The 22642-nt window shown below is 38.3% G+C and overlaps 1 protein-coding gene across 3 annotated transcripts in view; it reads left to right on the top strand.

Annotated features, from left to right (window-relative positions):
- Positions 1–22642, top strand: part of LOC123877712 (complexin) — a 297397-nt gene that overhangs the window by 266913 nt on the left and 7842 nt on the right. The window lies entirely within an intron of this gene.

Genomic DNA, 22642 nt, shown 5'->3' with positions numbered 1-22642 from the left:
TTTATGTGATGCGGTCAAAAGGGTTGTGCTTTAGAGAGCCAGAAATGCAGTAGGATTTCAAAATCCATTGCATTATTGTACTATAAAAAGTCTTATTACACCTTAATCTAGGCTTGTTGTATTTTATTATTTTAGTTTAGATTATAAAAAATACTCAAGAAAGTTTTGAGGGCAAAAATATGGATATGTAGATGCTAGAAACTTTTAACCTTAGAATAAGAACCCACCTTTTAACATAGCAGTATTTCTTTAAAATTAAGGACGTCTTTGCAAAATGAATAGGTATCAAAATTGCACTACTACATAAGTACACTGCCCACACGCACACAGCTGCGTCAAAATGAATGAATCGACTTGATTTTGATACTTTGATATTTTTATTTTATTTTATATTTGGTCATCTATTTTTTTTTAACAGTTTTTTTTTTAAATATGTATCTTGACAATAATACAGTAAGTAGAACAGTGCCTACAGACTAAGGGTCTGATGATGAAATATTTCACCATGACTTCTTGGCAATGAACAACATTTCCATGCTTATGAAATTATGAGCTCCTACTATGACTAAAATAATCTGAGAAGGATAGCATTACATTACCTCCCGACTTGATGAAATTGCATACTTTGGAACCTACTACTGGAACTCAGAGACGAATAGAGCTAGGTGTTTCGAGTTTGGGCTCATTTTCTTAGTCATGATGAGATCTTACCTCCGGATTTGTGGAGTGACCTGATGGTATACCTCGGAAGTCACTATTGGAACTCGGAGACGAATAGAGCTAGGTGTTTCGAGTTTGGGCTCATTTTCTTAGTCATGATGAGATCTTACCTCCGGATTTGTGGAGTGACCTGATGGTATACCTCGGAAGTCACTATTGGAACTCGGAGACGAATAGAGCTAGGTGTTTCGAGTTTGGGCTCATTTTCTTAGTCATGATGAGATCTTACCTCCGGATTTGTGGAGTGACCTGATGGTATACCTCGAAAGTCACTATTGGAACTCGGAGACGAATAGAGCTAGGTGTTTCGAGTTTGGGCTCATTTTCTTAGTCATGATGAGATCTTACCTCCGGATTTGTGGAGTGACCTGATGGTGTACCTCGGAAGTCACTATTGGAACTCGGAGACGAATAGAGCTAGGTGTTTCGAGTTTGGGCTCATTTTCTTAGTCATGAAGAGATCTTACCTCCGGATTTGTGGAGTGACCTGATGGTACACCTCGGAAGTCACTATTGGAACTCGGAGACGAATAGAGCTAGGTGTTTCGAGTTTGGGTTCATTTTCTTAGTCATGATGAGATCTTACCTCCGGATTTGTGGAGTGACCTGATGGTATACCTCGGAAGTCACTATTGGAACTCGGAGACGAATAGAGCTAGGTGTTTCGAGTTTGGGCTCATTTTCTTAGTCATGATGAGATCTTACCTCCGGATTTGTGGAGTGACCTGATGGTATACCTCGAAAGTCACTATTGGAACTCGGAGACGAATAGAGCTAGGTGTTTCGAGTTTGGGCTCATTTTATTAGTCATGATGAGATCTTACCTCCGGATTTGTGGAGTGACCTGATGGTATACCTCGGAAGTCACTATTGGAACTCGGAGACGAATAGAGCTAGGTGTTTCGAGTTTGGGCTCATTTTCTTAGTCATGATGAGATCTTACCTCCGGATTTGTGGAGTGACCTGATGGTATACTTTGGAAGTCACTATTGGAACTCGAAGACGAATAGAGCTAGGTGTTTCGAGTTTGGACTCATTTTCTTAGTCATGACGAGATCTTACCTCCGGATTTGTGGAGTGACCTGATGGTATCATCGGAAGTCACTATTGGAACTCGGAGACGAATAGAGCTAGGTGTTTCGAGTTTGGGCTCATTTTCTTAGTCATGAAGAGATCTTACCTCCGGATTTGTGGAGTGACCTGATGGTATACCTCGGAAGTCACTATTGGAACTCGGAGACGAATAGAGCTAGGTGTTTCGAGTTTGGGCTCATTTTCTTAGTCATGATGAGATCTTACCTCCGGATTTGTGGAGTGTCCTGATGGTATACCTCGAAAGTCACTATTGGAACTCGGAGACGAATAGAGCTAGGTGTTTCGAGTTTGGGCTCATTTTCTTAGTCATGATGAGATCTTACCTCCGGATTTGTGGAGTGACCTGATGGTATACCTCGAAAGTCACTTTTGGAACTCGGAGACGAATAGAGCTAGGTGTTTCGAGTTTGGGCTCATTTTATTAGTCATGATGAGATCTTACCTCCGGATTTGTGGAGTGACCTGATGGTATACCTCGGAAGTCACTATTGGAACTCGGAGACGAATAGAGCTAGGTGTTTCGAGTTTGGGCTCATTTTCTTAGTCATGATGAGATCTTACCTCCGGATTTGTGGAGTGACCTGATGGTATACCTCGGAAGTCACTATTGGAACTCGGAGACGAATAGAGCTAGGTGTTTCGAGTTTGGGCTCATTTTCTTAGTCATGATGAGATCTTACCTCCGGATTTGTGGAGTGACCTGATGGTATACCTCGGAAGTCACTATTGGAACTCGGAGACGAATAGAACTAGGTGTTTCGAGTTTGGGCTCGTTTTGTTAGGTATGACGAGATTATACCTTGAAACTTGTTGGAGTGCTCTGAAGGTATACTTCAAAAGCCACTATTGGACTTTCGAGTCGAGTAGAGTTAGATGTTATGAGTTTGAGCTTGTTTTGTAAGTTCCAATAGTGACTTCCGAGGTATACCATCAGGTCACTCCACAAATCCGGAGGTAAGATCTCATCATGACTAAGAAAATGAGCCCGAACTCGAAACAGCTAGCTTTATTCGTCTCCGAGTTCCAATAGTGACATCCGAGGTATACCATCAGGTCACTTCACGAATCCGGAGGTAACATCTCATCATGACTAAGAAAATGAGCCCAAACTCGAAACACCTAGCTCTATTCGTCTCCGAGTTCCAATAGTGACTTCCGAGGTATACCATCAGGTCACTCCACAAATCCGGAGGTAAGATCTCATCATGACTAAGAAAATGAGCTCAAACTCGAAAAACCTAGCTCTATTCGTCTCCGAGTTCCAATAGTGGCTTCCGAGGTAAACTATCAGGTCACTCCACAAATCTGGAGGTAAGATCTCATCATGACTAAGAAAATGAGCCCAAACTCGAAACACCTAGCTCTATTCGTCTCCGAGTTCCAATAGTGACTTCCGAGGTATACCATCAGGTCACTCCACAAATCTGGAGGTAAGATCTCATCATGACTAAGAAAATGAGCCCGAACTCGAAACAGCTAGCTCTATTCGTCTCCGAGTTCCAATAGTGACTTCCGAGGTATACCATCAGGTCACTTCACAAATCCGGAGGTAAGATCTCATCATGACTAAGAAAACGAGCCCAAACTCGAAACACCTAGCTCTATTCGTCTCCGAGTTCCAAAAGTGACTTCCGAGGTATACCATCAGGTCACTCCACAAATCCGGAGGTAAGATCTCATCATGACTAAGAAAATGAGCCCAAACTCGAAACACCTAGCTCTATTCGTCTCCGAGTTCCAATAGTGACTTCCGAGGTATACCATCAGGTCACTCCACAAATCCGGAGGTAAGATCTCATCATGACTAAGAAAATGAGCCCGAACTCGAAACAGCTAGCTCTATTCGTCTCCGAGTTCCAATAGTGGCTTCCGAGGTATACTATCAGGTCACTCCACTAATCCGGAGGTAAGATCTCATCATGACTAAGAAAATGAGCCCAAACTCGAAACATCTAGCTCTATTCGTCTCCGAGTTCCAATAGTGACTTCCGAGGTATACCATCAGGTCATTCCACAAATATGGAGGTAAGATCTCATCATGACTAAGAAAATGAGCCCGAACTCGAAACAGCTAGCTCTATTCGTCTCCGAGTTCCAATAGTGACTTCCGAGGTATACCATCAGGTCACTCCACAAATCCGGAGGTAAGATCTCATCATGACTAAGAAAATGAGCCCAAACTCGAAACACCTAGCTCTATTCGTCTCCGAGTTCCAATAGTGACTTCCGAGGTGTACCATCAGGTCACTCCACAAATCCGGAGGTAATATCTCATCATGACTAACAAAATGAGCCCGAACTCGAAACAGCTAGCTCTATTCGTCTCCGAGTTCCAATAGTGACTTCCGAGGTATACCATCAGGTCACTCCACAAATCCGGAGGTAAGATCTTATCATGACTAAGAAAATGAGCCCAAACTCGAAACACCTAGCTCTATTCGTCTCCGAGTTCCAATAGTGACTTCCGAGGTATACCATCAGGTCACTCCACAAATCCGGAGGTAAGATCTTATCATGACTAAGAAAATGAGCCCAAACTCGAAACACCTAGCTCTATTCGTCTCCGAGTTCCAATAGTGACTTCCGAGGTATACCATCAGGTCACTCCACAAATCTGGAGGTAAGATCTCATCATGACTAAGAAAATGAGCCCAAACTCGAAACACCTAGCTCTATTCGTCTCCGAGTTCCAATAGTGACTTCCGAGGTATACCATCAGGTCACTCCACAAATCCGGAGGTAAGATCTCATCATGACTAAGAAAATGAGCCCAAACTCGAAACACCTAGCTCTATTCGTCTCCGAGTTCCAATAGTGACTTCCGAGGTATACCATCAGATCATTCCACAAATCCGGAGGTAAGATCTCATCATTACTAAGAAAATGAGCCCAAACTCGAAACACCTAGCTCTATTCGTCTCCGAGTTCCAATAGTGACTTCCGAGGTATACCATCAGGTCACTCCACAAATCCGGAGGTAAGATCTCATCATTACTAAGAAAATGAGCCCAAACTCGAAACACCTAGCTCTATTCGTCTCCGAGTTCCAATAGTGACTTCCGAGGTATACCATCAGGTCACTCCACAAATCCGGAGGTAAGATCTCATCATGGCTAAGAAAATGAGCCCAAACTCGAAACACCTAGCTCTATTCGTCTCCGAGTTCCAATAGTGACTTCCGAGGTATACCATCAGGTCACTCCACAAATCCGGAGGTAAGATCTCATCATTACTAAGAAAATGAGCCCAAACTCGAAACACCTAGCTCTATTCGTCTCCGAGTTCCAATAGTGACTTTCGAGGTATACCATCAGGTCACTCCACAAATCCGGAGGTAAGATCTCATCATGACTAAGAAAATGAGCCCAAACTCGAAACACCTAGCTCTATTCGTCTCCGAGTTCCAATAGTGACTTCCGAGGTATACCATCAGGTCACTCCACAAATCCGGAGGTAAGATCTCATCATGTCTAAGAAAATGAGCCCAAACTCGAAACACCTAGCTCTATTCGTCTCCGAGTTCCAATAGTGACTTCCGAGGTATACCATCAGGTCACTCCACAAATCCGGAGGTAAGATCTCATCATGACTAAGAAAATGAGCCCAAACTCGAAACACCTAGCTCTATTCGTCTCCGAGTTCCAATAGTGACTTTCGAGGTATACCATCAGGTCACTCCACAAATCCGGAGGTAAGATCTCATCATGACTAAGAAAATGAGCCCAAACTCGAAACACCTAGCTCTATTCGTCTCCGAGTTCCAATAGTGACTTTCGAGGTATACCATCAGGTCACTCCACAAATCCGGAGGTAAGATCTCGTCATGACTAAGAAAATGAGCCCAAACTCGAAACACCTAGCTCTATTCGTCTCCGAGTTCCAATAGTGACTTTCGAGGTATACCATCAGGTCACTCCACAAATCCGGAGGTAAGATCTCATCATGACTAAGAAAATGAGCCCCAACTCGAAACACCTAGCTCTATTCGTCTCCGAGTTCCAATAGTGACTTTCGAGGTATACCATCAGGTCACTCCACAAATCCGGAGGTAAGATCTCGTCATGACTAAGAAAACGAGCCCAAACTGGACACATCTAGTTCTTCTAGTCTTCAAGTTCCTGTCGCAGCCTTCGAAGTTCACTATCAGATCACTATCATGCTCAAGAAAAAAATCCAGCTAACGATAAAATGTGATAATAGGTACATAATATTATCATTATTATCTTACCTTGCCAAAATATCAGCACAATCACGGAATAAGTACCTATAAATATCAGTTAGGGTTTTGTCGAACTATTTTGTGTTCGTACAGCGATCTTTTCCACATCAAAAAATTGTAGCAACCGACGCAGAGACCACCCACGAAGGCGGCTGGCCGCTGACTGATATAATTTTGAAATCATACCATTGCCTGCCCAATATCAAAATAACCCTTAGTGCACTGTATTAAGGTTTGCGGTTGAAGCAAAATACGTGAAAAATTTATACACGATGTTTTTATTTATTTTTATACTATTATTAATATAATAATGCTATATTTTGAGGTGCACATTATGTGCTAACGGAAAATATTTATTAGAAGAATAAAATCCGTACGTAAACTGAGAAAAATGTACCTAAACTTGACCCTAAATCGTTAATTCTGCGTGGAAGAGGTGAAGGAAAATCGTTCTTATAGTATCAAAATTAATGATTTTATCAAAAAATTACTCGATCTCTGGAGATAAAGGACCAATCTATTTTTAGCAATCTGTAGTTCCAATTTACTTAGTATATTTTAGCCACAAAGCGTACCGAAAATCTATACAAGTGTGCAAATACGTCCTTAAAACTTTCATTCTATCTACCCACAATATTTCTAAAAAAAAATTGAAAGTTGTACTACATATAAAAACGTTATCGCTATTTGTATGAAAAATTACAACTAGACAACCCTGTTACGAGATTTACATCAACATAGGTAAGAATCATTTCGAATAAACTGACTTTTGAATTAAAGGAACCGCATCCAAATCAGTTCATCCATTTGGGAGCTAAGGTGCCACAGACAGAAATCAGAACGCACGTAAACTTATAAAACCTCTTTTTGCGTTTGGACTTAAGTAAAAGATAAAAGGTAAAGGTAGGCACAAAAAATTCCACAGTAATCTAGCTTTTGTATAGCTTCAAAGCGAGCATAAGGTTATTAGAGTTCATGAGATACAGCCCGCGAACAGACGGACGGACGGACAGCGAAGACTTAGTAATAGGGTCCTATTGACACACTTTGATTAAGGAACCCAAAAATGATAAGTAGGTTTCAACGCAATCCGGCTTTAATTAGTCTCAAACAGCGTACTTTTGTACAGCTTCAAAGCGAGCATAAGTCCTAGCGTTCGAGCTAAGTTGCAGCTCACATTGCAGCACTAGTTAGCTGGAGGCCACGTAAAGAAATGCTTGAGAGTAATTTCTTACGTAATGCGCTCTCGACGCCATCTTGCCTTAGGCGGGTAATTTAGCAAGATGGCTGCCTTTTGTAATTTTTACTTACTTATTTATTTATTTATTTATTTATTGTCAACCAAAACAGATTACAATAACTACTTTAACTTAATTCTTAAATTGATACATATTTTGACTTTATTGTAATCCTATATGGTCGCCACCATACATACCGCCTTTACAGCCATTTTAACTCACTATTAGCTGCTCAGCAACATGGCTTTCTTAAACGAAAATCTACAGTCAGTAACCTACTAGAGTACAAAAATTACCTATGTAAAGTATTTGCTAAGAGAGGTCAAGTGGATTCGATTTATACAGATTTTAGCAAAGCTTTTGATAAAGTTAGTCATATGATATTATTGAGGAAGTTACGATGTTATGGAGTGCACGGAAATCTTCTGAGATGGTTAGAATCATATCTATTAAATAGGAGTCAACTAGTAAGACTTAAAGGACAAACGTCAGAGCCTATTACAATAACATCCGGTGTGCCTCAAGGCTCCCACTTAGGTCCCCTTCTCTTTGCTGTGTTTATTAATGACCTAATCGAAAGATTGTCTTCACCCTGTCTTCTGTACGCTGATGATCTTAAAATATTTAATCAAATAAATGAACTTAGTGATTGCTTGTGTCTCCAGAAGGATTTATTTACATTACTGGACTGGTGTACACAAAATCAAATGTATCTTAATATAAAAAAATGCTTTGTGATTTCATTTACTAAAAAACGTTCTAAAGTTACCTTTGATTATAAAATTAATGATCAACTTCTTGAGAGAAAATTTGTTATCAAGGATCTCGGTGTACTGTTTGATGACCAGCTTAGTTTTCGGGATCATTACAACAGTATAACAAATAAGGCTTACAAAAATCTGGGCTTCATAGCAAGAACCACGAAAATGTTTAAAAATCCACATAGCTTCATCCTACTGTATAGCACTTTTGTACGGACGGTGCTGGAATACTGCTCAATAATTTGGTCCCCTTGCTATGCTGTTCATTCTAATAACATTGAAGGCGTTCAGAAGAAATGCCTGAAAATACTCTCCTACCGGTGTGGAATCTCCAGGCAAATACCGTCCTATGCTGGTCGTCTTTAACATGACTCCCCTCCATATTCGCCGTAAACGACAAGATTTGCTAACCCTACATAAAATACTACATTCCAATATAGACTCCCCCACTTTACTTTCTCAGATAAACCTTAATGTTAGATATGTAAATCGTAAACCAAAAACTTTTATACTGGAAACTTATAAAAATAACACCTCATTTTATAATCCTGTTATAAGAATGTGCCGCTCCTATAATAATATAACAGATATAGACTTAGATATTTTTGATCATAGATATAATATATTTGCTAGAAAAGTAGTTAAAATAATTAAGTAAAATAATAGAATAACATTGTTATTTCGTCGAATTCTTAGGTTATTATTTATTGTAGTATAAGTGTACTTATTAAGTGTTTATATTAAATTTAATTTATTAATATTAAATAATAATTAAGCGTGCCTAAAAAACCATAGTCATGTTGTGCGACCATATAGGATTACAATATAGGATTATAGGATTACTTACTATCCACATTACAAGTGAAGTTTCATCTTTTTGGGTTCCATACCTCAAAAGGAAAAATGGAGCTCTTACAGGATCACTTTGTTGTCTGTCTGTCCGCCTGTCGTGTCTGTCAAGAAAACCTTTAGGGTACTTCCCGTTGACCTAGAATCATGAAATTAGGCAGGTTTGTCTTAGTAAAGGAAAAAATCCGAAGACCCTGAATTTGTGATTACATCACAAAAAAAAATTTAAAATGTGTTCATGAAATTAGTATTTTCAATTTATGAAGTAAGATAATTTATACCAATTGGGGTATCATATGAAAGGGCTTTACCTGTATGTACATTGTAAAACAGATTTAATGTACTATAATGGTTTTTGATTTATCGCGAAATACCCGAGTGCCCCTCGGTGCGCGAGTCTGACTTGCACTTAGCCGGTTTTTCTACCTACTTGTGAGAAACAAGTGTAAATTAAAAATTTATAACACCCCCGACAAGTGAAGGTTACAGTAACTAGAAAAGAGCTGATAACTTTCAAACGGCTGCACCGATTTTCTTGGATTATAGTTAAAACACTCTCGGATCAAGCCACCTTTCAAACAAAAAAAAAACTAAATTAAAATCGGTTCATTAGTTTAGGAGCTACGATGCCACAGACAGATACACAGATACACACGTCAAACTTATAACGCCCCTCTTTTTGGGTCGGGGTTTAAAAAGGAATTAAACAAACCAACAATATACCTATGTACATAGGTAGTTTAGTACTGTTTGCGTAATCAGGGGAATGCAGTTACACACACTACCGGACAAACAAGCTGAATGTATCTACATATAAATACAACCTACAAGCAAACAACGTTATAGCGTTACGTAAATGGAACATACACACTATGTCTTTGTATTATACACAGGACAATGTTGTGTGTGTACACAACATTATCCCGTGTGTGTATAATTAAATTAACCAGTGACTATTAATTCTAACTTTCTAATTGCTACATTAGTTCAAAAGTTTTGCCAGGGACCAAAACTTTCGAAGTTCGGTCGCTTACGTTCTATCTATTCTACGAATACTAATACGTGATCAAATCAGAAATGAATACCGTACCACTAAGTACCACTTAATTTTTAGGGTTCCGTACCTCAAAAGGAAAAACGGAACCCTTATAGGATCACTTTGTTGTCTGTCTGTCTGTTAAGAAACCTATAGGGTACTTCCCGTTGACGTAGAATCATGAAATTTGGTAGGTAGGTAAGTCGTATAGCACAAGTACAGGAATAAATCTGAAAACCGCGAATTTGTGGTTACATCATTTAAAAAAAATATTAAATGTGTTTAAATTTTCAAAATAAGATAACTATACCAAGTGGGGTATCATATGAAAGGGCTTTACCTGTACATCCTAAAACAGATTTTTACTTATTTTTATGTATAATAGTTTTTGATTTATCGTGCAAAATGTTGGAAAAAATACCCGAGTACGGAACCCTGACTCGCACTTGCCTGGTTTTTTTTTTTATTTTCATGGCCGTCATTTTAAAATTCGTATTATTTGTTGTTACAGCGGCAATAGAAATACACATACACATACAAATAGAATAGTTCTGTGAAAATTTCAACTCTCTACCTATTACGGTTCATGAGATACAGTCCACTGACAGACAAACGGACGGACGGATGGACAAACAACGGAGTTTTAGCAATAGGGTCTCGTTGCACCCTTAAGGTACGGACACACGGATCCCTAAAACGAATTTTCAAATATAACACCCAACCGAAACCAGGGCGGGTCAAATAGTAAGTTAAATAAAAGCTTCTACTAAATATCTAAAAGTGTAAAATTTCCACAATCCATATACCCTTAGGGTGGGTAGGTGGGGGAGGTCGTCTAATGGGCTATTAACCGGCACTAGAGGTTCAAACGATTTCTAATAGAATTTGCGCTGAAACGCTGCATCAAAGGCGCTGCTAATTTCATAGTTAGTTAGCGCGGAGTTGTCAGTTTATAACTGACTTCAACGATATATACTTCAAAAACTAAAACTCGACTGGGTACTTACTCTTTTGAAATTACCACAAATAGTGCGTTCAGAACACATATTCCATAATTCCTACATATAAGTTGCTGTTTTTAAGGTGCCAACGGGAATCTATCACTAAGCCTCCGCTCTCCATCCGTCTTTCCGTCCGTCTGTCTGTCAGCGGGCAGTATCTCATGAACCATAATAGACAAAGCTGAATACGTATTTCTGTCGCCGATTTAACAACAAACAATAAAAATTTCAAAATGGCCATTCAAATTTAAAATAATTTTAAAGTACATATTACTTATTGAGTTATATCTTGCAGGATAGTACGGAATCCTTCGTTTGCAAGAGCGTGTCGCACTTGACTAGTTTTCTTTCCTAATGCAAATGTACAGTCAAAGACCGTAAGTCGTTTAGCACCTTAATTACCATATTCACGTGGTACGGTTACACAAATGCGTTAGATGTTGGCGCGTGTATAGAAAAAGTGCGACAGTTTTTTGATGCAATAGTTTCGCGGAATTGCTACTCGATTTCTGAGGCCGACCGTACGTATAATTTGGTATGCGTAGAAGCGTCATTAAAACTTCTATGTGAGAAGGAAATTTGTATTCTACGCAGCGTGCCTATATGTGCTGTTTTACATAATAATATGTAAAACCAATAAACGACTCCGCCGTGCCATTCCCGCCTCGCGGCAACATACTCTTGATCTTATTATTGCCACTGAGAACTTTATGGTGTGTCAACTGATATATCATTTACATACATTTCGCCACATTTTTAGAGTTCCGTAACTCCAGAGAAATTAGGAACCCTTCATTGTCAATCTGTCTGTCATAGCCAGGATAGTTACTACTTCGCGTTGACAACTCATGGAATTCGACAGGTAGCAATGTCATAGCACAAGTGAAGGAAAAAATCCGGAAACCATGAATTTGTGGTTACATCACAAAAAAGTTATCCATGAACTAGTATTTTCAATTTTCAAAGCAACATAACTATACCAAGCAGGGTATCTTAATATGAAAGGGCTGTTTTTAACCCCCGACCAAAAAAGAGGGGTGTTATAAGTTTGACGTGTGTATCTGTGTATCTGTCTGTGGCATCGTAGCTGCTGGTGTTATAAATTTTTAATTTACACTTGTACCTGTACATTCTAAAACAAATTTTCATTTATTATTATTATGCATAATAGTTTTTGATTTATCGTGCAAAGTGTCGGAAAAAAATACCCGAGTACTTGGCCGATTTTTCATTATTCAATTTATGGGATTGTTCTTTAGTTTCAATTTTTAACCCCCGACCCAAAAAGAGAGGTGTTATAAGTTTAACGTGTGTATCTGTCTGTGGCATCGTAGCTCCTAAACTATTGAACCGATTTTAATTTAGTTTTTTTTGTTTGAAAGGTGGCTTGTGTTCTTCCAAGAAAATCGGCTCAGCCGTTTGAAAGTTATCAGCTCTTTTCTAATTACTGTAACCTTCTCTTATTGGGGGTGTTATAAATTTTTAATTTACACTTGTTACTAACGTAATAGCATCCTTTGTTTCTAAAGATGCCATAAGTATCCAATATTGGTTTTTTACTCAGGATTATGAGCAGTTTTACATATGTAAAACCAATATAAACGGCTGTACATACAATTCTCATCTCGCAACACATTCGTGATCTTATTATAGCCTGTGAAAACTTCGACCCGGTTTTGAATTACATTTTGCGTTAACAGGGCTCTCTCCGTCACTCGTTTCATACAATCGTAGTTCCAATTTCATTTGAATATTAAGCAACCAAAGTCCATGAAATTTTGCAGACATATTCTAGAAACTAATATCTGTGTCTGTGGTGTTTTAGATTTTTCTAAAAATATGTAGTTTTAAAATTACAGGGGCTCAAAGATTTGTATGAAAATTTTTAAGACCGCGTAACTTTGAAACCGAATATTTTAACAGAAATCTGGAAAACCACAGACATAGATATTAGTTTCTAGAATATGTCTGCAAAATTTCATGGACTTTGGTTGCTTAATATTCAAATGAAATTGGAACTACGATTGTATGAAAAGAGTGACGGAGAGAGCCCTCTTAAATAACTTGGAAAGAACGTCGGTGCCTACTTTCAAATGGAATTTTAGATATCCCTCGTTTGCTGAATACAATTTTGGTTTTTGTTTCTCAATGAATTTAGAGTGGTTGTGCCTACCTACTTTTTTTATAAATCTCTATATTGTTAAGAACGTAAATGTTAATTTTTTTCATGTAAAATAACGAGCAAAGAAGCAGGCGAACTATACCTTCTTAGGGGTCGCATTTTCAGAAAGCCTTCCTTAGCGGATGATACGTCATAATAGCTCTATCTGCGTGGCAACTTTCAGCTCGATCCATCTAGTAGTTTGAGCTGTGCGTTAATAGATCAGTCAGTCAGTCAGTCAGTCAGTAAGTTTTTAACTTTTCTTTTTATATATTTAGATAAACTTGTGTCTGTTGTTTGTCAGATTTCTGTAAAAATATGTAGGGCCTCGAATTGGTGGAAATTCTATCGAGTTTCCACATAAAAGCTTAGGTATCTACACTAGAATCTCTGGCCAAACCTTAACAGGGCTCTCTCCGTCATTTACTCTATACAATCGTAGTCCCAATTTCATTTGAATATTAAGCAACCAAAGTTCATGAAATGCAGACATATTCTAAAAACTAATATGTGTGCCTGTGGTGTTTTAGATTTTTCTAAAAATATGTAGTTTTAAAATTACAGGGGCTCAAAGATTTGTATGTGAATTTTTAAGACCGCGTAACTTTGAAACCTAATATTTTAACCGAAATCTAGAAAACCACAGGCATAGATATTAGTTCCCGGAACAAAATTCCATTGAGTATGATAGATTAGTATTCCAATGAAAGACGAACTACCTTTGTATGGAGCGAGTGACGGAGAGACCCCTCTTAACCCATTTAGTTCTAGTTTGCACCAAAGCTTCCCTCGAGCTTCCATCAGCCAAACAAACACTGTTCAGTTCGCAAACACTACAACTAAACCTTTTTCTGAACGATTGTTAAATACTCTTATTGAATTGGCTTTAAATCGAAGTCGAAGTATTTTTAGGATTCTGTTGTCAACAAAAATTCGTATAAAGTCAGCCATTTTAAGATGTGCGATGTGCGGGACTTCAATTACTTTTATACATCGCACAAGTATACCAAAACTTTGAAAAGAGCAAGCTCCGAGTTTCTTGCGGGTTCTTCTCGGTAGGCAAGGCATTCCGAACCAGTGGTAGATATACGTCTCGGTCTTCTTTTTTTTAAACTCTCCGCAAGTAATAAAAATTTCAAAATAGCTTACACGAAAATTATTTTCTGTGCGATGGTACAGAACCCTTCGTGTGTGAGTTCGACTCGCGCTTAGCTCGTTTTTTTTGTTGTGGTGTCAATTTTGTTATCAATTTTATCCTTCATTGCTTCCTAATCGACGATAAATTAGAAAAGGCTGCTTTATTCAATCATGTAACGATACAAAACTATACAACTCATTTCTAATGAAGACAGTTTGTGATTAATTGGAAAGGACGACACAAGGCAGCCCTCCCCCCCACAATTAAAACTTGTCAATGATGGAACTTTTACGACTTGTAGGGTAGTTCGAGGGCTAACAAGTGCTTGCGATTAGACGTGATAGGAAAAAGTATTGTCTTAGTAATAAACTTTGACAACCTCCCTGGTGTTGTGATCTGGGCACTGTGGTCTTATAAGTGAGCGGATCGGAGTTCGATTCTCGGCATAGGCAATTTGAGAATTCTTATAAATTATAAAGAGGTATGGGTTTAATTTTAACTGCCTTTTTCAAGTTCATCTAGACTGCATCGTCACTTACCACCAGCTAAGGTGTCGCTTACATCCAAAACCAAAACAAACACAAAATCTAACTTTCCGATGTATTTTCCGAAATGTAGACTTTTTGTCTTATTTCGCTGGACTATTTAGGTATGTCTATGTATACGGAACCAATTGAAACATAAATTACACACTAATAACCTACTTTCTATCAAAAAACTGGTGAGATGCGAGTCGATCTCGGGGTTGCGATGATGCGGGTTCCGTAACATCCTACATCATCATCATCATGCCATCTATACAAATGATTTAGTAAATTAATTTTTTCGTGAACACATTTTAATTTTATTTTCTTGTAATGTAACCACGAATTCACGGTTTTTGGATTTTTCCAAAGGGAAAGGGAAGGGAAAGGGAAAAGGGGAAGGTGGTGGAAAAGTAAAGACTTTTGCTATAAGAGCTACCTAATTGCTAAATTTCAAAATTCTTAGTCAACGTGAAGTAGGTACCTACTCTATAGGTTTTCTTGACAGACACGACAGACGGACAGATAGACAGACAGACAACAAAGTGATCCTTTAAGGGTTCCGTTTTTCCTTTTGAAGTACGAAAACTTACAAACGATTTCAATATGATTTTCTCATATTTAGGCACTTAGCTAAACTGTATCCCCTTTTATATTTCACGACAATTTCTATAATAAGCCTGAACAATAAAAAATATTAGTAGCGATTGTCAACCTTATTGCAAGAAGAATAAAGGTTTTAATCCCCTGACGTTAGTGATGCGTGATCGGCTATTACTTATGAGTTTGGTAGTAATAGACCGATCTAATAAAATTCCTTTTAGCCAAGTTTTGGGAAAACGAAGTTTATAATAAAGAGGTCAATCTAATGAATATCCTTATAGATTGTGTAGACTGAAGAGTATAACAAAATTTCAGTGTTTTTTATTTTTTTATTTAGGTACATCCTTTGACTATAATCTCACCTGGTGGTAAGTGAAGATGCAGTCCAAGATGGAAGCGGGCTAACCTAAAAGACCGAACCGATTCGCGTAATTAAATTACGGATAAACTACTTTTGTCCCGGAAAATCAAAATGTCCCACGGGATTTTAAAACCCAAATTCACGCGAGTGAAGTCGCGGGCATCAGCTAGTATGCTATGCTTGATTAAAAACCCACTGTTTGCTCTAAGCTATTACACTGATCGCGATTTGCGAGCAATTTACTCTTAGCATTGAGGAGTTCTGTTCTTCATCTCCGAAGGTATTCATCAGATCTTTACCTTTTTACTTATGGGACCACCTCTGAAGTATGGCCTATCAAACAAAAATGAATTATCAAAATCGGTTCGCGTAACAAACATACCTACAAAAAAAACATACAGTCGGATAGAGAACCTCCTCCTTTTTTGAAATCGATTAAATCACAGCGAAATTTTGTGTGAATGTGTGTATGTTTGTTACTCCTTCACGCAAAAACTACGTGACAGATTTGGCTGAAATTTGGAATGGAGATGGATAATACCCTGGATTAGCATATAGGCTACTTTTTATCTCGGAAAATCAAAGAGTTCCCACGGGATTTCAATAAACCTAAATCCACGCGGACTAAGTCGCGGGCATCCTCTAGTCTATAAAAAAAAGAATACAGCCAAAAGTGTATAGATGCTTTGTGCCGTGCAAAACCGGGGCGGGGCAGCTAGTGGAAAATAAAATGTGTCCCCGCAGCTAAGTGGTGCTTCCATCAATTCCCGGCTGATGAGGCGCTAACCGCGTTACAGCAATCTTGCGCCGACCCCGCCGCCTGATGAGCCATTCACAAGCCTAAATATACAATTATTTTATACCTACCTACTTATATCTACTGAAACTTCGAGTTTTACCATCATTTTTAACCCCCGACCCGAAAAGAGGGGTGTTATAAGATTGACGTGTGTATCTGTGTATCTGTCTGTGGCATCGTAGCTCCTAAAGTAATGAACCGATTTTAATTTAGTTTTTTTTGTTTGAAAGGTGGCTTGATCGAGAGTGTTCTTAGCTATAATCCAATAAAATCGGTTCAGCCGTTTGAAAGTTATCAGCTCTTTTCTAGTTTTCTTATTTACTTTTAAGAGGTTTTGTGTCGGGGTTTTTTTAAATTTTACAATATTATGTTTAGTTAGAGCACTACGTATGAAATTATTATCAAAACTGTATGTTGGTTATTGATTTTAGTGAACCGAGTTGCCTCATTCAAACGTTTTGATTCTAGGTACTAAGTCAGAATATCCATTCCATACTAATATTAAAAATGCGAAGGTGCGTATGTCTGTCTGTCTGCTAGTTTTTCACGGCTCAACAGTTTAACCGATTTTGATGAAATTTGGTAAAGTTACATCCCGGGGAAGGAGATTGGCTACTTTTTATTCCACGTTTAAGAATCCCGTGGGAACTCTTTGATTTTCCGGGATAGAAATAGTATTCGTCCTTATCGGGGGTGTAAGCTAACTCTGAACCTTTCATTAAAATCGGTTCAAATGTTGGGCCTTGAAAAACTTACAGACAGACAGACCGACAGACACACTTTCGCATTTATAATGTTAGTATGGATTCATACCTTAGTAATATTATATTTAAAGGTTACTACCTAAACTGTGAACTAGTAATAATCATGTAAAACAAAAATGTTCTCCAAATCGTTACAATAGCTGCTGGGGTAGGTATGTACCTACATGTATCGACAACCTTTGGCACACGATGTAAAACTGTAAATCCTCGGCGACCGTCGGCAAAATAAATCGAAGTCGCGTTCATAAAATCCAAATACGTTGACAGCAATGAAGGATGTAAATCACATCAGGATCGGAGCTACGCGTCGAAGCGCGTAATGGAGGCTGGGAAATTGCTATGGGTTAAAATGTGTACGGACAGCAAAAAAACAATAGGTATTGATGTAATTCACACGCGGAGGAAAGTGACGCCTTCAAACTTAAACTATAACAGAATGAGACGAATGCGTAGTTCAGGAATAGGATAATTAGTAAAGGGGGTTTTTTAATAATAAAATAGCGAATAAAAGAGCAGGTGGGTCACCTGATGTTAAGTGATTACCACAGACCATGAACATTTTCAGTACCAGTGGTACCGCCGATGCATTGCCGGCCTTCCTATAATAAACTAATATACACGCGTAGAACGCTGGACCAGAGATATTACTTATTCTTCTTCAACTTAGCTTTATTTTTCTTCAACTTAGCTTTTGCCCAGATAAGTGGAACCCACTTTCCTACATTTAGTTGCCCACATTTCCCGGGTTTGAGTATCCGATTCTTCAACTTAGCTTTTGCCCAGATAAGTGGAACCCACTTTCCTACATTTAGTTGCCCACATTTCCCGGGTTTGAGTATCCGATTCTTCAACTTAGCTTTTGCCCAGATAAGTGGAACCCACTTTCCTACATTTAGTTGCCCACATTTCCCGGGTTTGAGTATCCGATTCTTCAACTTAGCTTTTGCCCAGATAAGTGGAACCCACTTTCCTACATTTAGTTGCCCACATTTCCCGGGTTTGAGTATCCGATTCTTCAACTTAGCTTTTGCCCACCTATGCGGGATCCGCTTTCCTTCATTTTGCTGCCCACTTTGCCGACCTGGAACATCCGATTTGCGCAGTTTATTGGCTCTCAAGTCTGCGTTCACGACGTTCAAGCGTCACAGCGCTTTCTGAACACCCTTGGGAGCTCCAACGACGATGATGTTTAAATATCTCAATCATCAACAAGTACCTATTACTTATTATGCAATGCAACATAGATCTATACTCACTATACGACGTGTTTTATAAGTAAATACTAAACTAACAAGTAGAATATAAACACTTCGACCAGATTATACGATTCGGTAGAAACAAGTTTGACAAAGCGGCTGACAGAAGAATTTAGTGGGGCTGGGCAGCATTCAAATTCAAATTCAAAATATTTTTATTCAATTAAACTTTTGCAAGTGCTTTTGAATCGTCAAAATAATCTACCACTGGTTCGGAATGCCGTTCCTACCGAGAAGAACCAGCAAGAAACTCGGGGGTTGCTCTTTTCAAATATTCAATTTACAATAATATGCCATACTGTATACAAGCAATTGCAGCGCCGTGTATTGCTGGAGCGAGTTAAATCCAAGCTTTTTTGTCATTTACATAATCTTCGATTGTATAATAAGCTTTTTTCAGGAGCATACAATAGATTTTTTTTTAAAATTTTCAAAGCTATGTCAGGTCTTCGAATGAGGAATGAGGAAGGCGGAGGACCGTGTTTAGTGGCGCGCTCTTGGAAAGGTATATGTCCACCAGTGAACGCATACAGGCTGATGGAATTGAATGGAATGGAAACCAACAAACAAACACACTTTCGCATTTATAATTTGTTCAGTGATTTTAATTTTTTTTTTTTTTGCTGACTGTACCACACGTTTTAAGCGCAGTGTAGTGAGAAAATTCTTCCGCCATTACTATACACAATATTCCTTGGTGTAAATTTATGGGGCGAGCTAAATCGATGGGCGTATTCTCTCGGCGTCTGTTGATTTATGTGTTACACCGTAGCTACTCAACTAGTGCTTAGTGGAATAACTTTTGAACTAAAGACTACTTCTGAAAGATTTATTAGTACGATGCTACAGACATCCATGCATCATCATGATCAACCCATCGCCGGCTCAGTACTGAGCACAGGTCTGTTCTCAGAATGAGAAGGGTTTAGGCCATAGTCTGCCATGCTAGCCAAATGCGGGCAGACAGACAAACAGACAGACAGGCAGACGGACGGACAGACAAACAGACAGACATATACACTTTCGCATTTATAATATTAGTAAGTACGGATAAAAGATGGGTATATTAACTATAGCCATACTAACCGAGTATTGATCAATATTACGTTAATTAATCATAACAATTAAATTTTAAGCTCAAATAAACACATTCATACAAATATTAGTGTCATATTCAATTCCGTAGGCAATTATTTAATATTGAAAATTGAAATTGCATTGAAATCCATAACCATGTTCATTGTTTACATTTGATCAGCTGTGATGGTTTGATAAGCTAATCTATAATATACTTAATTAATTAATTAATACTGAATTTGATTTGGGAAATTAAAAAAATTGTTACGATATCTACCTACTCTGCCGTCCTAAAATATTTTTTGAGTTATCACCAAAACACATGAAGATTTTCAAAAACGAACATTTCTAAAAAATAATGCTAAGTAAAGGTAACGTTTAGTTAATTTTTAGTTTGGTCCTACGTAACATTATTTTTTAGAAACATAAGTTTTTGAAAATGCCTACGCTTTTTAGCGAAACCTAACTCTTGTAGCGTTTACACACTCATCTGACCCGAATCCTTGAAAATACGATTACCGAACTCGGATATTGCTTACGCACTAATCCGATCTCTGATCCAAATCCAAGATATTCAGTGGTCATCTTTGACATATCTACGTCATTATGTCCGAAATCCGAGGCACATCAGAGATATAAAAAAAAAGAATACCCGGCTGAGTTTGTTGTGGGCTCTTCTCAGACTTGGGCGCGTTTGGAACCCTCGTAGCATTAGTTTTAAGTTACGTAATTAATTATCACCACGATATCGATACACAAATTTAACAATTTTTGACTTTGACTTTGACTTTATTCTCACGGATGACGGAGAGAACTCCAATGACGAAAGTCGGAGCTAATGCGTAAACTCCCATACAAATAGTTCTATGACTACTTCGGAACTGATTTTCACGGATTCGGATCGGATGCAGTGCATAATCGCCCTAATACTTATCTAATACACTTCTGCATAGGGTTAAGGGCCGACGGGGTTCCAAGAAGTGGTTCCAAACTTACTTCCATTGAACCCCAATGTTAGTATGTATTTATTACCTATACGGACTTAGCCTGTTTATTTAGAACTTTGTGCTATTATAAGTACCTAGGTACCTAGGTACATAGCTCGTATTAACGCTCGCGTGTCTTACCCGTCAGAGCAAGTAGGTCGGCATTAAAGTTGTATCGCGACAGACAGGCGTAAGTGCTTTCCGATTTATATTTGGATCTACTTTGAATTATTAACGGCTTTTTGTTTGAGACTGATTATGTGCCTATAAGTATAGTACGGGACAGGTTGAAATGGCAAACGGGGTATGAGGCGGGGGGACGCCCCGCACTCCCGCACGTCACCTGCGCTATTCCGCACCGGGTTAACGCGGGGCTGTGCGGGTAGGTATCATCATCATCATGATGAACCTATCGCTTGCCGTCTCACTACTGAGTACGAGTCTCCTCTCAGACTGAGAAGGATTCAGACCATTAGGCCGCTGCGTTATCCAAGTGTGGATGAGCAGACTTCACACCCCCGCACTCCCGCACGTCACCCGCCCTATTCCGCACCGGGTTAACGCGGGGCTGTGCGGGTAGGTATCATTATTATCATGATGAACCCATCGCTTGCCGTCTCACTACTGAGTACGAGTCTCCTCTCAGACTGAGAAGGATTCAGACCAGTAGGCCGCTGCGTTATCCAAGTGCGGATTGGCAGACTTCACACACCTTTGAGACATTATTGAGAACTCTCAGGTGTGCAGGTTTCCTCAAATTTTCTAAACAGTGTTTATAATAATATAATATACTAAAGCTCGTACGACTTTTGACACGATATCTATATTAACCATAAATGCTTTTAACCATAAATGTTTTCTAGTACGAAATTAAGATCTAAAGAAGTAGGTTAAAATAATCTAACTTTCTTTTTAAATACGAGTACCTATATAAAAAGAAAAGTTTTGACTTTTTGACTCACTCACTGACTGAGTCATAAACGCCCAGCCCAAACCCTTGAACGTAGAAAGCTGAAATGCACAGAAGTTCCTTTTATAATGTAGAGACGGGTTATGGCCGGATTTTTGAAGTTCCTACGGGATAGAGAATAAATAGGATTTATATTTTCGCCCATCGGGCGCGAGCACTAGTCTAGTTATACGTACGTACTTACTTAGGTCTTTTAAGTCTACCTTACTGTAAAATGCATTGTAATTTACTATACTAAGAAGATGAAACAGATTGTGAAAGGAGAAGAACTAAAAGAAGAAACAGAAGATGAAAGAAGATAACCAAAAAGCTCATGGATGTGAAATTGACTCTAGTAGGGAGTCCGTTTCTTACGCGACTCCCTAATCGAGTCAGGTTGACTTCCTTGAGGCTGACTCTACTTCTTGAAGACAAGAAAGAAGCGAAGAAGATTTGAAAAGAAGAACACTCGACTAGTTATAATACTTAATTTTATTTTAATTTTTTAATGAAAATCCATACTAATAAATATTACTACATTATTAGCTGAAATTCACGAACCATTTTATTACATACATTTTAGCATATATCCCGGGAACGGACATAAGCTATTTTTTGACCAAGTAAATCAAAAAGTTGAAAAACCAAAATTAGGTACGTGGTTAAAGAAGCAGGCATCATATTTTAGTGTTAGAATTATTGAACTAAAAAAAATCAATATTTTTAGAATAGAATAGAATAGAATTAAGTTTATTTATTGAATCAACACACAGGTAGGTACGCTTAAAATATAAAACTTAAAATATAAAATTTGAAATATAAAACTTAAAAACTAACTTAACTTAAACATAGTGTTGTGTACAACCTACTACTTATGTGTTGTGCCAACGAAAACATTAAAAGATTTTTTAACATATTTTTTTTCTTAATATACCTAAGTGCACGAGAAAAAAATATTTTTAAGAATAAAGATACCCTTTGAATTTATAATCATGATTTTTAGATGTACCTACCTAGTGTAGATAAAAACCTATTAATTAAATAATATATATGTAGTAATATCAATTAATTACAATAAAAGGCAAAGCTTTTTTGGCTCCTCTCG

The sequence above is a fragment of the Maniola jurtina genome, chromosome 24 (genome assembly GCF_905333055.1).
Source record: "Maniola jurtina chromosome 24, ilManJurt1.1, whole genome shotgun sequence".
Taxonomy (NCBI): Eukaryota; Metazoa; Arthropoda; class Insecta; order Lepidoptera; family Nymphalidae; genus Maniola; species Maniola jurtina.
This window is presented reverse-complemented; position numbering and strand designations above follow the sequence as displayed.